The sequence below is a fragment of the Triplophysa dalaica genome, chromosome 5 (genome assembly GCF_015846415.1).
Source record: "Triplophysa dalaica isolate WHDGS20190420 chromosome 5, ASM1584641v1, whole genome shotgun sequence".
NCBI lineage: Eukaryota > Metazoa > Chordata > Actinopteri > Cypriniformes > Nemacheilidae > Triplophysa > Triplophysa dalaica.
The window spans coordinates 23,625,826-23,639,710 of NC_079546.1; the positions used below are offsets into that span (position 1 = coordinate 23,625,826).

The following is a 13,885-nucleotide window of genomic DNA, read 5'->3' on the forward strand; positions in this document are numbered from 1 at the left end:
GAGTCCCCATTATACAGAAAAAGTGAAAAATCATGTGTAACGTGTTTCTTTCCCATATAAGTCTATTTTAAGGAAAAAGCTTAACATAGCCTAACGAAACAACGACCACATTAAAACAAATTTCTATTAAATTCAAATCAAAACCACATGAGTGAAAACACCTTTCAGTGATCTATTTTCATTTACATTTAGATTTAGTCATTTGACAGACGCTTTTATCCAAAGCGACTTACTACAGGAACAATCCCCCTGGAGCAACATGGAGTAAAGTGTCTTGCTCAAGGACACACTGGTGGGGGCTGCTGGGATCAAACCAGCAACCTTTGATTTACCAGTTCAGTAGTTTAACCCACTAGACCACCATCTCCATTTTCTAAGTGTGCATGCGACGCCGCATCGACTCTCTGTGTCCTGCTCGGTTCTACTTCTACTTGGTGAAGTAGTGAATTTTTAAAGGTGAGGGGGACATGCGAATGATTACAATTCATCACATTTTGTTGTTTTGGATCAAACTATTTGACTAATTCATAAATGTGAACAAATGTTGCACAATTTCTAATATGGTGTTTGATCATTGATCATGTTTGTTACATCTAGAAGAGCTAAACCTCATTGAACAGTTCACGCTGAATAGTTTTATCTGCAAAGTGAATAAAGATTCTGGGAAACTGCTGGTTTGATACTGATATATAATAGAGCTTTCATGCACACTTTAAATATCTCATGATAAATAATTATAAGAAGTCTTAATTTGAGTTATCATGGTACTCAACTTTATAACTTTACAATTTTCATTGTTACAAAGCAGCTGTACATGAGACACATTGAATACAAGAAAAACAACTAAAAGTATATACCTGTAAAAACAAGAAAAAGGTGAAAACAACAAAGACAGACATACAAATGCTCCACACACACAATATTCATGCATACTTACACACATTGACATAGATGCACACACACACAAACACACTCGCACACATGCACAGTGAAAGCACACATTTGAGATAAAGGAGAGAGAACCACAGGTCAAATATTAAACGGACTATAAATTCTTATATGCAATATCAATTATGTCTAACTTCTGAATTCTAAAGCAGCCCCCCCGGCCAGGTAAATAGTGCAAAACGGTGGTGAGGAACCCAAAACTCCAATCGAGAAAAAACCCCTCAGGAGAACCCAGGCCCAACGAGGGGATTCCAGTTCCCCTCTGGCAAAAGCTGCTGCCTCTGCACAAGCTCATTATCATTAACATTATCATTAACAATCTAATAGCATTTGAAGTGTTGTAGGAAAATCAAAGTTGCCGCGTCCTTTATCCAGCTCTATCATCTCAGCTCTTGTCAGGTCACCGCTTCCCATTCTCAGCTCTGCCATCAGGTCTGGGCATGAACTGCATCCTGCGGTAACCTTGGAACAAAGAGACAAGACTGGCTGAGAGTAGAGTACTGTTCTGCACTCTTTGATGTAGCAAGTACATCATTTGTTGTTGGATGTGTTCCTGGTTCCGGTTGTTCTAAATAATGCAGCCTAGATCCTCTGAGGATTAATATTATGGAAGTGTAGTGTATGCAAGATTAAAAAGATGCGTCTTTAGTCTAAACTGACAGAGTGTGTCTGCCTCCCGAACAGTGCAGGGAAGAAACGTGCAACATAAGTGGCTTTGCACAAAGTCTCTGCCACAAAATGATATAAAATACATCCATAAATATCAGCGTCTGTTCATTTACACATGTCATTGATCAGAAATCACACACACAAACATTATTTACTGTCTGCTGACCAAGCTTCATTGCTCTTGAGAAAGCCCACAACATACTGTGTTTCACGTAAGACTCAAACTCCTGCTAGAGCTTTCAAGATACAGCCAGTGAGATTACACGTACTTTTGGATTCATCAGAGGACAGTTAATCCCGGAAGCCTCCAGTCGGAAAGATCCCGTGCAACATTGTACCAGAAACAGTGATGAATGATGGAAGGCAGCCACTTGGCCTTCCATAATGATAAGTTTGTCTCTCGGGGGTACGAACCACTTCACTTTTAGACTGACGCTCGTGAACTTCCCTAAGCACTTCCCCTCGTGGGAATCACCGCCACCATTTTGAAGTGCGTTCCCCATGTGAAGTGAACAAGGGAAGTTAACATAGACAGACCACTGAGGCCGCGAGTGTAGGCTACTTCATGTGTACACTTCAAGCTGCTCTTTAACCCACAATTCAACTTGATGTGATGTCACACCAGATCGCTCAAATGTAGACTACGCTGGATTCATTTTTTAGTGAATGAAACGCATATTAACATATATTACGTATATTGTGAGTGTTATTTGCATAATACTTTATAGTCAAAGTTTATACTATTGATATTATGATTGTGTTATTTTATTTTTCTCTGATAGTTTATACAGCTATCTATACGACAACTGGTATGTATATAGAATAGTGCATGAAACAAATTCATGAGCGAATACAGTGTATTTAATAAATCATCTTCAGGGTGAATACCATGTGATCAAGGGCAGAGTGAGTTTCTACCTCATCCAAGAGTTCCGCCAGTATGAGGCACTCGTGCAACGTCAGAAATGACGCACATCTGAGTCAACGAGACTGACGGAAGTGTCGCTACCCGATCCGTCCCGGAAACACGATTTGTTCCGCGCATGCGCGAAAGTGCGTCTACTTCCGGTAATTCCCGTTTTTACTACAGTCGACTCGATGCGTTCTAATTTGCTTCACTTCCTGTTATCGCAGATGTTTTACGACAGTCTGTTAGTGGTGATATTGGAAAGTACAAAAATGGTTGACAGCGCTATGGATTCGTTTGTGTTCTATGAACAGAAATTTCTCTTAAAAGGAGAGATTCCTGACTGTCCTTCAGAGCGTCGTTAGGTTGACTGAGTGGGTGGGTGGGGTTTGGGTTGTTGTTTGGAATAACCAAATGTGTAAATAAATGTAATAAATACATAAATAACTTTTTCTGTGTGTTTCTTAAATGCAGACATTTTTTTTAAAATATTAGAAAAGTAAGGTCAATGCCCTGTTCCTTAATCAGCAATTTAAGTAAATGAATAGATGTTTGATTGTGTGACTGAGAGAGGCTGGGTGGGAGGTTGAGATTTAGTGAATGACTAAAGAAAATGAGGAACAAATGTAAAAATAAATTGGATGAATTCTGAAAATCCTGCTTGTCAAGGGCAACCATGTAAGGATTTCAATAATCTTGTTAGGTTATCAATTTGTGCCACATATTAACCTTGACATATTTTGCCAAAAAAAGGTTTTAAGAGAATCACTAATAAACATATTCATTTTTATAGTTTTTCTATAAATAAAGAAGTATTTGTATATATAAAAATCAGTTTCTCACTCCTGACATATAATATTTTGTCATATTGTATTTTCTTGGAATCAAAAAATATAATAAAAAGCAACTAAGATTATTAGAGAAAAACTACTTTTCACTCTTTACAGGATTATTTGTGTATCCCTCCGTACGTTTCACCAAACCATTATAATTTGTAATATGTTTAATGTCTTTTGATGTTAATTGCTCTTTTTTTATACATAGTTTATTTAAAAAAATATTTCCGGTATGGACAAACAGCTTTTTTATTAAAACTTATTAAGTTGTTTCGAACAGAAGTAGACGGAGTTTCACGCATGCGCGGAACAAATCGTGTTTGCCGTAAATTATTTCGGCCGGAAGTAGACGCACTTTCGCGCATGCGCGGAACAAATCGTGTTTAGGAGACGGATCAGGAAGTTTGCGAGTACTTTCGTTCTTTTACACCGGAAATAGAAATGATTAGTTCGTCTCTCGAGTCATCGGGTCCGAGTTCTTTCGTTCTTTACTCAAATAGCTCCGAAGGTAAACCTGCAGCCTGCACAGGAGTCTTCGAGTCCGAGTGACCTGACCGCCTCCCGGATCATCAGTCAAATGTATGTTATACGTGTTATATGTTATGTTTTATTAAAGGAAGAAATATTATAAAATGATCAAAAGATATGTGCAATAAACATCTTCTCTTAAACCTACCGTTTTGTTCTTTTATCTGTCAGTATATAAATAAATGTTGCTTGTGGATTTCTGCATGTGTTTTAATTGATCTTTATAAATAACTTTTGCATGAGAGCTGGCAAAATATAAACACAAGCGACACTAGTAAATTCAGTGTGTATGATGCATATATTACACAAGTGATCTCTTATTAAATAATGATTTTAATAGCCTATTTTTATATACTTTGCTAACTGCATGAGACTTTTTAGTAAAAACAACATGTAAACCTTGTTGCATTCCTGAGTGACTCAATATTGTTAATTATAAACACATCACTTTACAGAAATGCATGAAAAGCATGAGTTTAAAACTGCATGAATATTCGTAGGGAAGATGTTATTTTTGTATGTAATACATTAAACACGCATCTGTCATATCACGTGACAAAGAACCAACGACTCAAACCCAAAGACTCGTGAGATGAATCATTTCTGTTTCCGGCACAGTCTGCATAGAGGGTGGTCACGTGACAAAAGAACGAGTGACTCAGACCCGAGGACTCGGTAGATGAATTTATTAACATACAACATACATTTTAAAGATTCGTTCATTTTGTTGAACGAGATTGAAACATCTGGATCTCAAAAATGAGTCGAACTTCTCATCACAATGAAAGTGAAAGTGATGGCCAAGTGTGGTCTCAGTATTTCTATTTCCGTTATTTCTGGCGGGAAATCATCCCGCGCACGGTCGGAGGACGCAAGGCTGCACCGGCTCTCTTGTTCCCCACAAATCGGTAAGTAGAAAGAAGTATTATTTTCAAAATGTTATTGATATTGTGTTACAATGTAGATTTAGGGCTTGCAATTTAAAAAATGATTGAATGTTTGGCTGTGTTTAGTTGTTTTTTAAAAATGAGTACAAAAGGAATGAAATGTGCCACGTCATTTAATCCAACTGAAATGAGCAAAGAAGAGGTATTCCAGCTCATAAAAACTAATATTAGAATATTCGTTTATTTCAAATAAGTTTATTTAGACCTAATTTTTTACGTTTTTATTATGTCAAAATTTCGCGGCAAGCTTAATTATCATTAAATATTCATAATGCACTAATATTGTATCCTGTTTATATCTGGTATATGTGTGTTTAAGTTGAAAGAATATCAATGTTGGAAAAAGAAAATAAGATATAAAAAATAGGGCCTACATAAAAACGACGTTTAAACCCATCACTAAAAATTTTTTTGGCCTAGTACATAAGATTTATGTATTTTCATTGCATATAGTATTTCCATCCATTTGGATTACATATTCTTAACCTAATTAATGTAATAAACGTAATGTGATTCAAATTTGGAGACATATGAAAGTGAAACGAGTAGTGCATTTAACACTACCTTAATAGTTGAAAAAATGTGAAATGATGTGGTCTAACTTTTTATCTTTAGGATTAAATAAATACAAATTGATTAATAAAATAAAATACTTTTGATTTATTTATGAAAATTACTTAAATGTGATGCATATTAATTAAATTGTGTTTAATACGTACAAATATGTGATCATGTTTCTTATCAATTTAAAACACTTTTTATTTATTAATATAAAATGTACTCGTTTCATTTTCATATGTCTCGCAAATTTGAATCACATTACGTTTATTACTTTAATTAGGTTAAGAATATGTAATCCAAAGGGAAGTAAATTCTATATGCAATGAAAATACATAAATCTTACGTACTAGGCAAAATTATTTTTTGAGTGATGCATGCGGAGCAAACGCATCAAAACAGAACGTTCAAAACAGAATGTATATGGGTTTATTTTCCTGTGGTAAGAGTATGTTCCTCAGCTGTTCAAAAAGAGAGATGATGTGCTGCTCTTCGTGTGTCTGGTAACAATAGCCAGAACTGACAAGGATATCTGTTTTTATTATAATAAATAAAGTTAACCGGCTTGATACCGCCATGCCGACTGTATGAGTTAAGATCCTAAAGATACCCCGCAACACAGACTGAGCCATTGTAGTGCTTGTTTCCATATTTATTATGTGACCATCATTTGAGGAAGATATTTACTAATTCTTCTGATCCCCACCGCTTATAAATGTTGTTCTCTTTCATGTTTCATTGTCAGTGTCTGACTTATTGAGCTCTGCAGGGTAAGAATACAGCATGTTTTTAGCCGAAAAACATCTGCGCAAACTTCAGTCAGACATAAATTTTTAGGCTATAACTTGAAGGAGACGACCCCATCATAAACCCCATCATAGTTCTAAGGAGGATTATACAGGCTTTTAGGTGTGGAAAAAGCTGCCAATCTTAGCCAGTAGTTCAGTTAAATCTACATGTTCATGTTTCAAGCTTAAATTAGCATATATTGATGTATTTTCAACAAATGAACATCAATTTAGAAATAAAAGCCGCTCTGAAGTTATTGCAATACAAAGTAATGTATAAAGTAATGGTACAAATATGGTAAAAATAAAGTAATGTTACAGAATTCTCAGCAGATAAGTATTTAAAAAAATGTATATGGTGATGTGAGTGGTGGTGTGTAAGTTAAAATTGAATTTGTATGTGTTCCTAAATCTTTGTTCACTAATTTTCAAATAATAATTTCAGATCTAATATTCGACTAAAGTCGTGCACCTTAAACAAACCGTACCAGAGTTCGTTTTGGAACCGGACTGAGACCACCTCCTTAGCTGGGTCTCGGTATGGTTGTTTGGTCCGGACCGGAGTGCGATTGCTATATTCACAGCTGCCCAAAAGATTTGAACTCAAGAGGGAAACGAATTTGAGTTTGATTCAATCAAACCAAACAAGACGGGTCTGAATACACCCCTAGTGTTCACTCAATATTGGTCCCTATCCAAATCAACAACCTTGCTCAGATCTAAACAACGGCATGGATAACACGGTTAATGTACTTCATAAGACCTTGTTCTACTAACTAATGATGTCTAAACCATGGAAAAAAAACATGTAGAGAAGAATAAATCATATAGAGAAGGACGCGATATTTTGACAAACTTATGTAAATAGGTGGTAAAGATCCGGATGAGCTGGCTCATTTGTCGTGGACTCACGATCACACAATTCTTTCTTACATTTCTTACCCGACATATTGAACTACTTAGTTTTTCAAATGATGTCTTCATGAAATAAGTTTTGTATTATTGGAGTATGTTATTAAAAGAGATCAGAATCAGATTTTTAGCCAATAATTTAACAAACAGCAACTTAATCTTAATATGAGTGTACACTTTTACACTACAAAATTAATTTTTAGCTAAATATTTCACCAACCTGACAAGAAATGATTAGAACAAACACAAATGTTGTCAAGATTCTTGCCCTGTAAATCCTGGTTCAGTTCTTTCCTCAGATATTTTTTTCACTCTAGTACTCTGTAGTACTAAAGATGTTGTAGTACTCAGTCTGTAGTACTCAAGATGTTTTTCCCAGTCCGACCGATCAGTACACCCAAAACACCACAAAAATGGACCACAGGGCTCAAAGTTTTCAGGCACTGTGCCAGATTTCCGGCTTGCGGCGTTTGACTACGGAAAAAAAGATTTACACCAAAAATATTACATTTAAAAAGCTTATTGATATCAGTTCGAGTTAATAAGTTCGCCTAGCAATGGCATGAGAGGAACACAGCTATCACTCTCAACCAATCAAACTTTACTAGCCAATCAGAATTATAATGGGGCGGGTCTTTATTGCAGGAGTGAGACGTCATGTTGGAGATTATGTTAGAAAGTGAAGAATCGGCAGAATGGAGAGAAAGTTTATAAAGCCTGAGCGGAGGGCAGCTTTTGAGTCCATTATTACAAATATGACATAAACACATTGGAGACTGTGACATAAAGATCGATGACTTTGTGTTGGTTCGGCAAATCATCTGATCAGACCCCTGCGTCAGGCTCGCACGAAGTGCGATTGATGGATTTCTAAAGCGTCTAAAACTTTTTCAAACTTTTTCTCAGCTTATTGCATCTATCACACTTGTTTTTGTCTGAATTGAGCGTAAAAAGTTGAGAAAGAAAACAGATGTCTATACATTAGTGACAGCAGCCTAATATTCCTGCTGTTCTATGTGGTTGATATGACTCAAACAAATGAGAAGAGAAGCACTCACTGCTGACCTTTGCAGCTTTAATAGGAATTGATTTGGTTTTTGTTCCACAGTTTTTAATGCAAGATAGGAGCTTAAAAATGGAAAATAAATCTGCCTCCACTAATCGTTATAAAAAAACGAGCTCAAAACGGTGAGGACTTTTGCTTTTGAGGGCTCATTTATGCTAACCTGCTTTGACCAGCTGTGATCTCATAACTATGTGTTGTGGATGTGACTTGTGCCATATCATCATCATTAATATCTATGAAACTATTGATTACATTACTACTAGAGCACAAAATAGTGTAGTAGAGTAAAAACTTCATCATAGATCTGGTCACTTTATTTTGCTCTCAAAATGCCCCCCTTGATAGGCCAAAAACCGTGAGTCTTATTTGTTTTCTTATTATAAAGCAGGATATTTTTCTATATATAGCGTTCCTGTAGCTCAGTGGTAAGAGCATTGCGTTAACAACGCAAGGTTGTGGGTTCGATCCCAGGGGATTGCAAATACCTATGTTAAATGTATAGGATAAAGCAATTTAAGTCACTTTGGATAAAAGCGTCTCCTAAATGTAAATGTAAATATTTATTATGATGATTGTGTTATGTTAAGCTATGCTTTTTATACCATAATTGCTTGAAACTATGGTTTAGTGGGTAATAATTATGGCCTCACTTCTTCAGAGTCATTCTGTGATCCATACACATACCATCAAAGTTTAAGAAACGTCTGTCTGAGAAGCTGGAAAACGTCATGTTACTAGTTCGGTTCAAGGGAAATAATGTTATATTTTATTAGACAAATAACCCTGCGTATGTGTCTACTTATCCGTCTTATCCGAGGTCGCGTTATCCGTCTTTGACGGATTTTTTTACCAATAACGGAAAAATCTGAAGGCCGACTGTCATTTTGGCGGATTACAATGAGGAAAAATTTGTAAATCCCTGTTTCCCTTCAGCATGATATGCTAACGAAGCGACCTGCATGTGTTTACCTGTCATTGTTACTGCACTCAACTTTATTTATATAGCGCTTATTACAATTTTCATTGTTACAAAGCAGCTGTACATGAGACACATTGAATACAAGTAAAACAATTAAAGGCATAGACATACAAATGCTCCACACACACAATATGCAAACATACTTACACACATTGACATAGACGCACACACACACACACACACACAGTGGAAGAACACATTTGAGATAAAGGAGAGAGAACCACAGGTCAAATATTAAAACAGACTATAAATTCTTATATGCAATATTAATTATGTCTAACTTCTAAATTCTAAAGCAGCCCCCTGGCCAGGCAAATAGTGCAAAACAATATGCAAACGGTGACGAGGAACCCAAAACTCCTATTGAGAAAAAAACCTCAGGAGAACCCAGGCCCAACCAGGGGATTCCAGTTCCCCTCTGGCAAAAGCTGCTGCCTCTGCACAAGCTCAACAGTGCTTGCACAACAAGGCTAAATAAAAAATAAATAAACTTAATAAGGTAAATGATAGATTTAAGATTATCATCAACAATCTAACAGCATGTGAAGTGTTGTAGAAAAATCGTGTCAAGTCACCGTGTCCTTTATCCAGCTCTATCCTCTTAGCACTTGTCAGGTCACCGCTTCCCATTCTCAGCTCTGCCATTAGGTCTGGGCATGAACTGCCTCCTGCGGTAACCTTGGAACAAAGAGACAAGACTGGCTGAGAGTAGAGTACTGTTCTGCACTCTTTGATGCAACAAGTACATCATTTGTTGTTGGATGTGTTCCTGGTTCCGGTTGATCTAAATAATGCAGCCTAGATCCTCTGAGGATTTGTATTATGGAAGTGTAGTGTATGCAAGATTAAAAAGATGTGTCTTTAGTCTAGATTTAAACTGACAGAGTGTGTCTGTTTACGTCTGTCTGTTTATGTATTGCGGTTTTCGGTCCAGTAAGTAACACTTCTGTTTTGTCCGAGTTCAGTAGTAAAAAATTGTTACTCATCAAGTTTTTTAAATCGACAATGCATTCCTTTATTCAATGGATCTGCTGGGTTTCATGAGGCTTCGAGGAAATATAAAGTTGAGTATCATCAGCATAACAGTGAAAGCTAATTCCGTGTCGCTTTATTATATCTCCTAGAGGTAGCATATATAATGCGAAGAGCAGAGGCCATAAGACTGAGCCCTGTGGTACACCGTACTGGACTTGTGATTTGCGGGACACCTCATTGTTTATTGCTAAAAATTGAAAACGGTCAGATAAATAAGACTTAAACCATTTCAATGCTATTCCATTAATGCCGACGTAATTTTCGAGTCTATGTAGAAGTATGCTGTTGTCAATGGTGTCAAATGCAGCACTAAGGTATAGCAGCACCAATAATGAAATACAGCCACGGTCAGACGCTAAAAGCAGATCATTTGTAACTCTGATCAAAGCAGTCTCTGTACTGTGACATGCTCAAAATCCAGACTGGAATTCTTCATTAATGTCATTCCTTTGGAGGAAGGCGCATACTTGAGTTGAAACGACTTTTTCCAGAACTTTGGAAATAAAAGCTAAATTCGATATAGTCCTGTAATTCCCTAGTTCTTTAGGGTCGAGTTTGGGTTTTTTGACAAGGGGCCTTATAACAGCCACCTTAAATGCTTTAGGCACATGTCCTAATGTCAGAGATGAGTTAATAATACTAAGAAGAGGATCTATAATTTCTGGGAGCATTTCTTTCAGTAGTTTTGTAGGTATAGGGTCTAGCATGCATGTTGTTGATTTAGATTATCTAATTATTTTAGACAGTTCATCGTGATCTACTGTAGAAAATAATTGCAATTTCTCCTTAGGGGTGCTGTAGTTAGTTTGTTCAGCGGATTTCACTACAGGTTGCATTGTTATAATTTTTTCTCTTATATCTTGGATTTTACTAGTGAAGTAGTTCATAAATTCATCACTGTTATGCTGATAATCAGAATCTGACGTCGATGACAACTTATTTTTTGTTAATTTAGCCACGGTGTTAAATAAGAACCTAGGGTTGTGATGGTTTTCTTCTATTAGTGATTAAAAGTAGGCGGATCTAGATGTTTTTATGGCATTCCTATATTTTCGAGTACTATCCTTCCATGCCGTACGAAATACCTCTAAATTAGTTTTCTTAAAGTTGCGCTCCATCTTCCAGGACGCTTTCTTTATAGCCTGAGTGTGTTCATTATACCACGGTGTTGGGCTGCTATTTTTAACCTTTTTTAAGCGCAGAGGAGCAACTGTGTCTAATGTTTCCGAGAAAGTAGAGTTAAAATTTTCAATAGTAGTGTCAAAATCGTCAACGCTTTTACTCATGCTAGATATTTGAGACAATTCAGGCAGATTATCGAGAAACGCATCTTTGGTAGTTGAAGTAATCGTTCTACCATATTTGTAACAAGGAGTTTGATTTGCAGCCGTAGGCCAGTGAAGCAAACATAATATCAGATAATGATCCGAAATGTCTTCACTCTGCTGAACGATTTTTACATCGTCCACATTTATACCATAAGAAAGTATTAAATCTAAAGTATGATTACGAAGGTGAGTGGGTCCTGATACATGTTGACTAACGCCCATGGAGTTAAGAGTGTCTTTGAAAGCCATTCCAAAGGCATCTGTATCATTATCTACATGGATGATAAAGTCACCAACGACAATGACTCTATCTGCAGCCAGTACTAGTTCTGATAAGAACCCACCAAATTCTTTAATAAAATCTGTGTGGTGCCCTGGAGGCCTATATACAATAGCTAGAATAAATTTAAAAAATGTTTTGTCCTTAGTATTAGGTGTCGATACGTGAAGAACCATGACTTCTTTAAAATTGTGTTATTAATAGTACTTAAAATTAGACTTCTGAGAGGTGATAAAATAATTATTGTAAAGTGCAGCGATACCTCCCCCTCTACCTTTTAGACGAGGCTCGTGTTTATAGTAATAATCTTGGGGAATTGATTCATTTAGAGTAATATAATCATCTGGCTTTAGCCATGTTTCTGTCAAACAAAGCATGTCTATTTTATGATCGGTTATCAAATCGTTAACAAAAAGTGCTTTATTTGAGAGAGATCTAATATTAAGCAATCCGAGTCGTGACAGTTGATTATCTGTATTTTGTTCATGTTTGATTTGTTTAATGTTTATTAAATTACTTTCAAGAGGTTTACGCAATATCTTATGTTTGCTAATCCGGGGGACAGACACAGTCTCTATTTATGTTGTTTGTGAGAAGGGATTATTACATGTTGCATATTTTGTGTATTCTGTGACGTGAGACGGCAAGCAGACAGTTGGTTAAGCCATTCTGTCTCCTTCCTGATCTGGGCCCCAGGTAGTCAGCCTTTAGCATTATTAAGACTATGTGCCAAATTTCTAGAGATGAGGGAAACCCCATCCCAGGAGGGATGGAGACCATCTCGTTTCAACAAGTCAGGTCTGCCCTCAAAACTCTTTCAGTTATTTATAAAATCTATATTATTCTGCAGGCACCACTCAGACAACCAGCCATTTAGTGATGATAATCTGCTATAAATCTCATCACCACGGCAAGCAGTGAGGGGGCCAGAAAATATTACAGTGTCTGACATCGTGCTTGCGAGCTCACACACCACTTTAATGTTATCTTTAGTGATCTCCGATTGACGGAGTCTAACATCATTTGTGCCGACATGACTAACAATCTTACTGTATTTACGATTAGTCTTAGCCAGCATATTTAAATTTGACTTGATTTCAGGCCCTCTGGCTTCCGGTAAACATGTGACTATGGTGGCTGGTGCCTCTATGTTAACGTTCCGGACAATAGAATTCAATTAATATAGGTTTAGAAAATAAAGTTATAAATCATTCGGCAACGACAGTGATAGGTAACGATAGTAAAATACACTAATATTAAGACCAGGAAAAAATGTGAGGTGAAGCAAGTGCCAGAGGATACAAACTAGCCGCAGGCAGTGATGCAATCAGTAACCGGATGTCCACGTCACAGCTAGGAGAACTTAACAAACTCCACCACGACTGGAGCAGGATGTTTGTCAGTGGCAACAGACAAGTCTTGTCATAAAAACTCTCAGTGTGACAACATGCATGTTGTGCTTTTGCTCATCAATTTTATAAAGCATTCTTTTAAGTTCATAAACGTTGAAAGTATTTAGAAAATGAATCGATCCTTCTGCAGGTGCCAGTAAAAAAAAGGACATTTAGAATTATCTTGTAACAGTTTTATACATGGAATAGTTGACACAGCATACAGTGTACGGTGTTCATATCTTCAGTTGTTATTACAATACAGATAGAAATCGACTCAGTTCTTGAAGCTAACAGGTCCAAATAAGGTTTGTAAACGTTGAGACGTTTTAAACGTCTCAAATCATTCGTCCGGAGGGTGGAATTGTGTAGATTAAGGGGCGGTAACATTATAATAAGAGCCTGCTTTAAGGTCACAACAGGAGTGAAATCTGAACGGCTCAATTTCTCACAAGCTTGCAGGTATAGGCACACCAAAACAAACTTACGGGGTTCTTGTTTTTCACGTTTTCTGGGTTGCTGGATGCACCAGGGACCCGATTTTAGCACTTCAACACAGAACATTTTGGATTTTCATCTGTTGTTCTTCATCATTTTAAACTAGAACCATAAACATCCATTGTTAAAACACCCAAAAAACATTAAAGGCTCAAAAACAGCAAAAGAATAGCTCCTTTAAACACAAGAGCCCAACTAAAGCAAACATTGCGGGT

The 13,885-nt window shown here is 36.7% G+C and overlaps 1 pseudogene; it reads left to right on the forward strand.

Annotated features, from left to right (window-relative positions):
- The first annotated feature begins 3,837 nt into the window (after nt 1–3,837).
- The window catches only part of LOC130421477 (NACHT, LRR and PYD domains-containing protein 3-like), a 57,983-nt pseudogene continuing 47,935 nt past the window's right edge, over nt 3,838–13,885 (forward strand).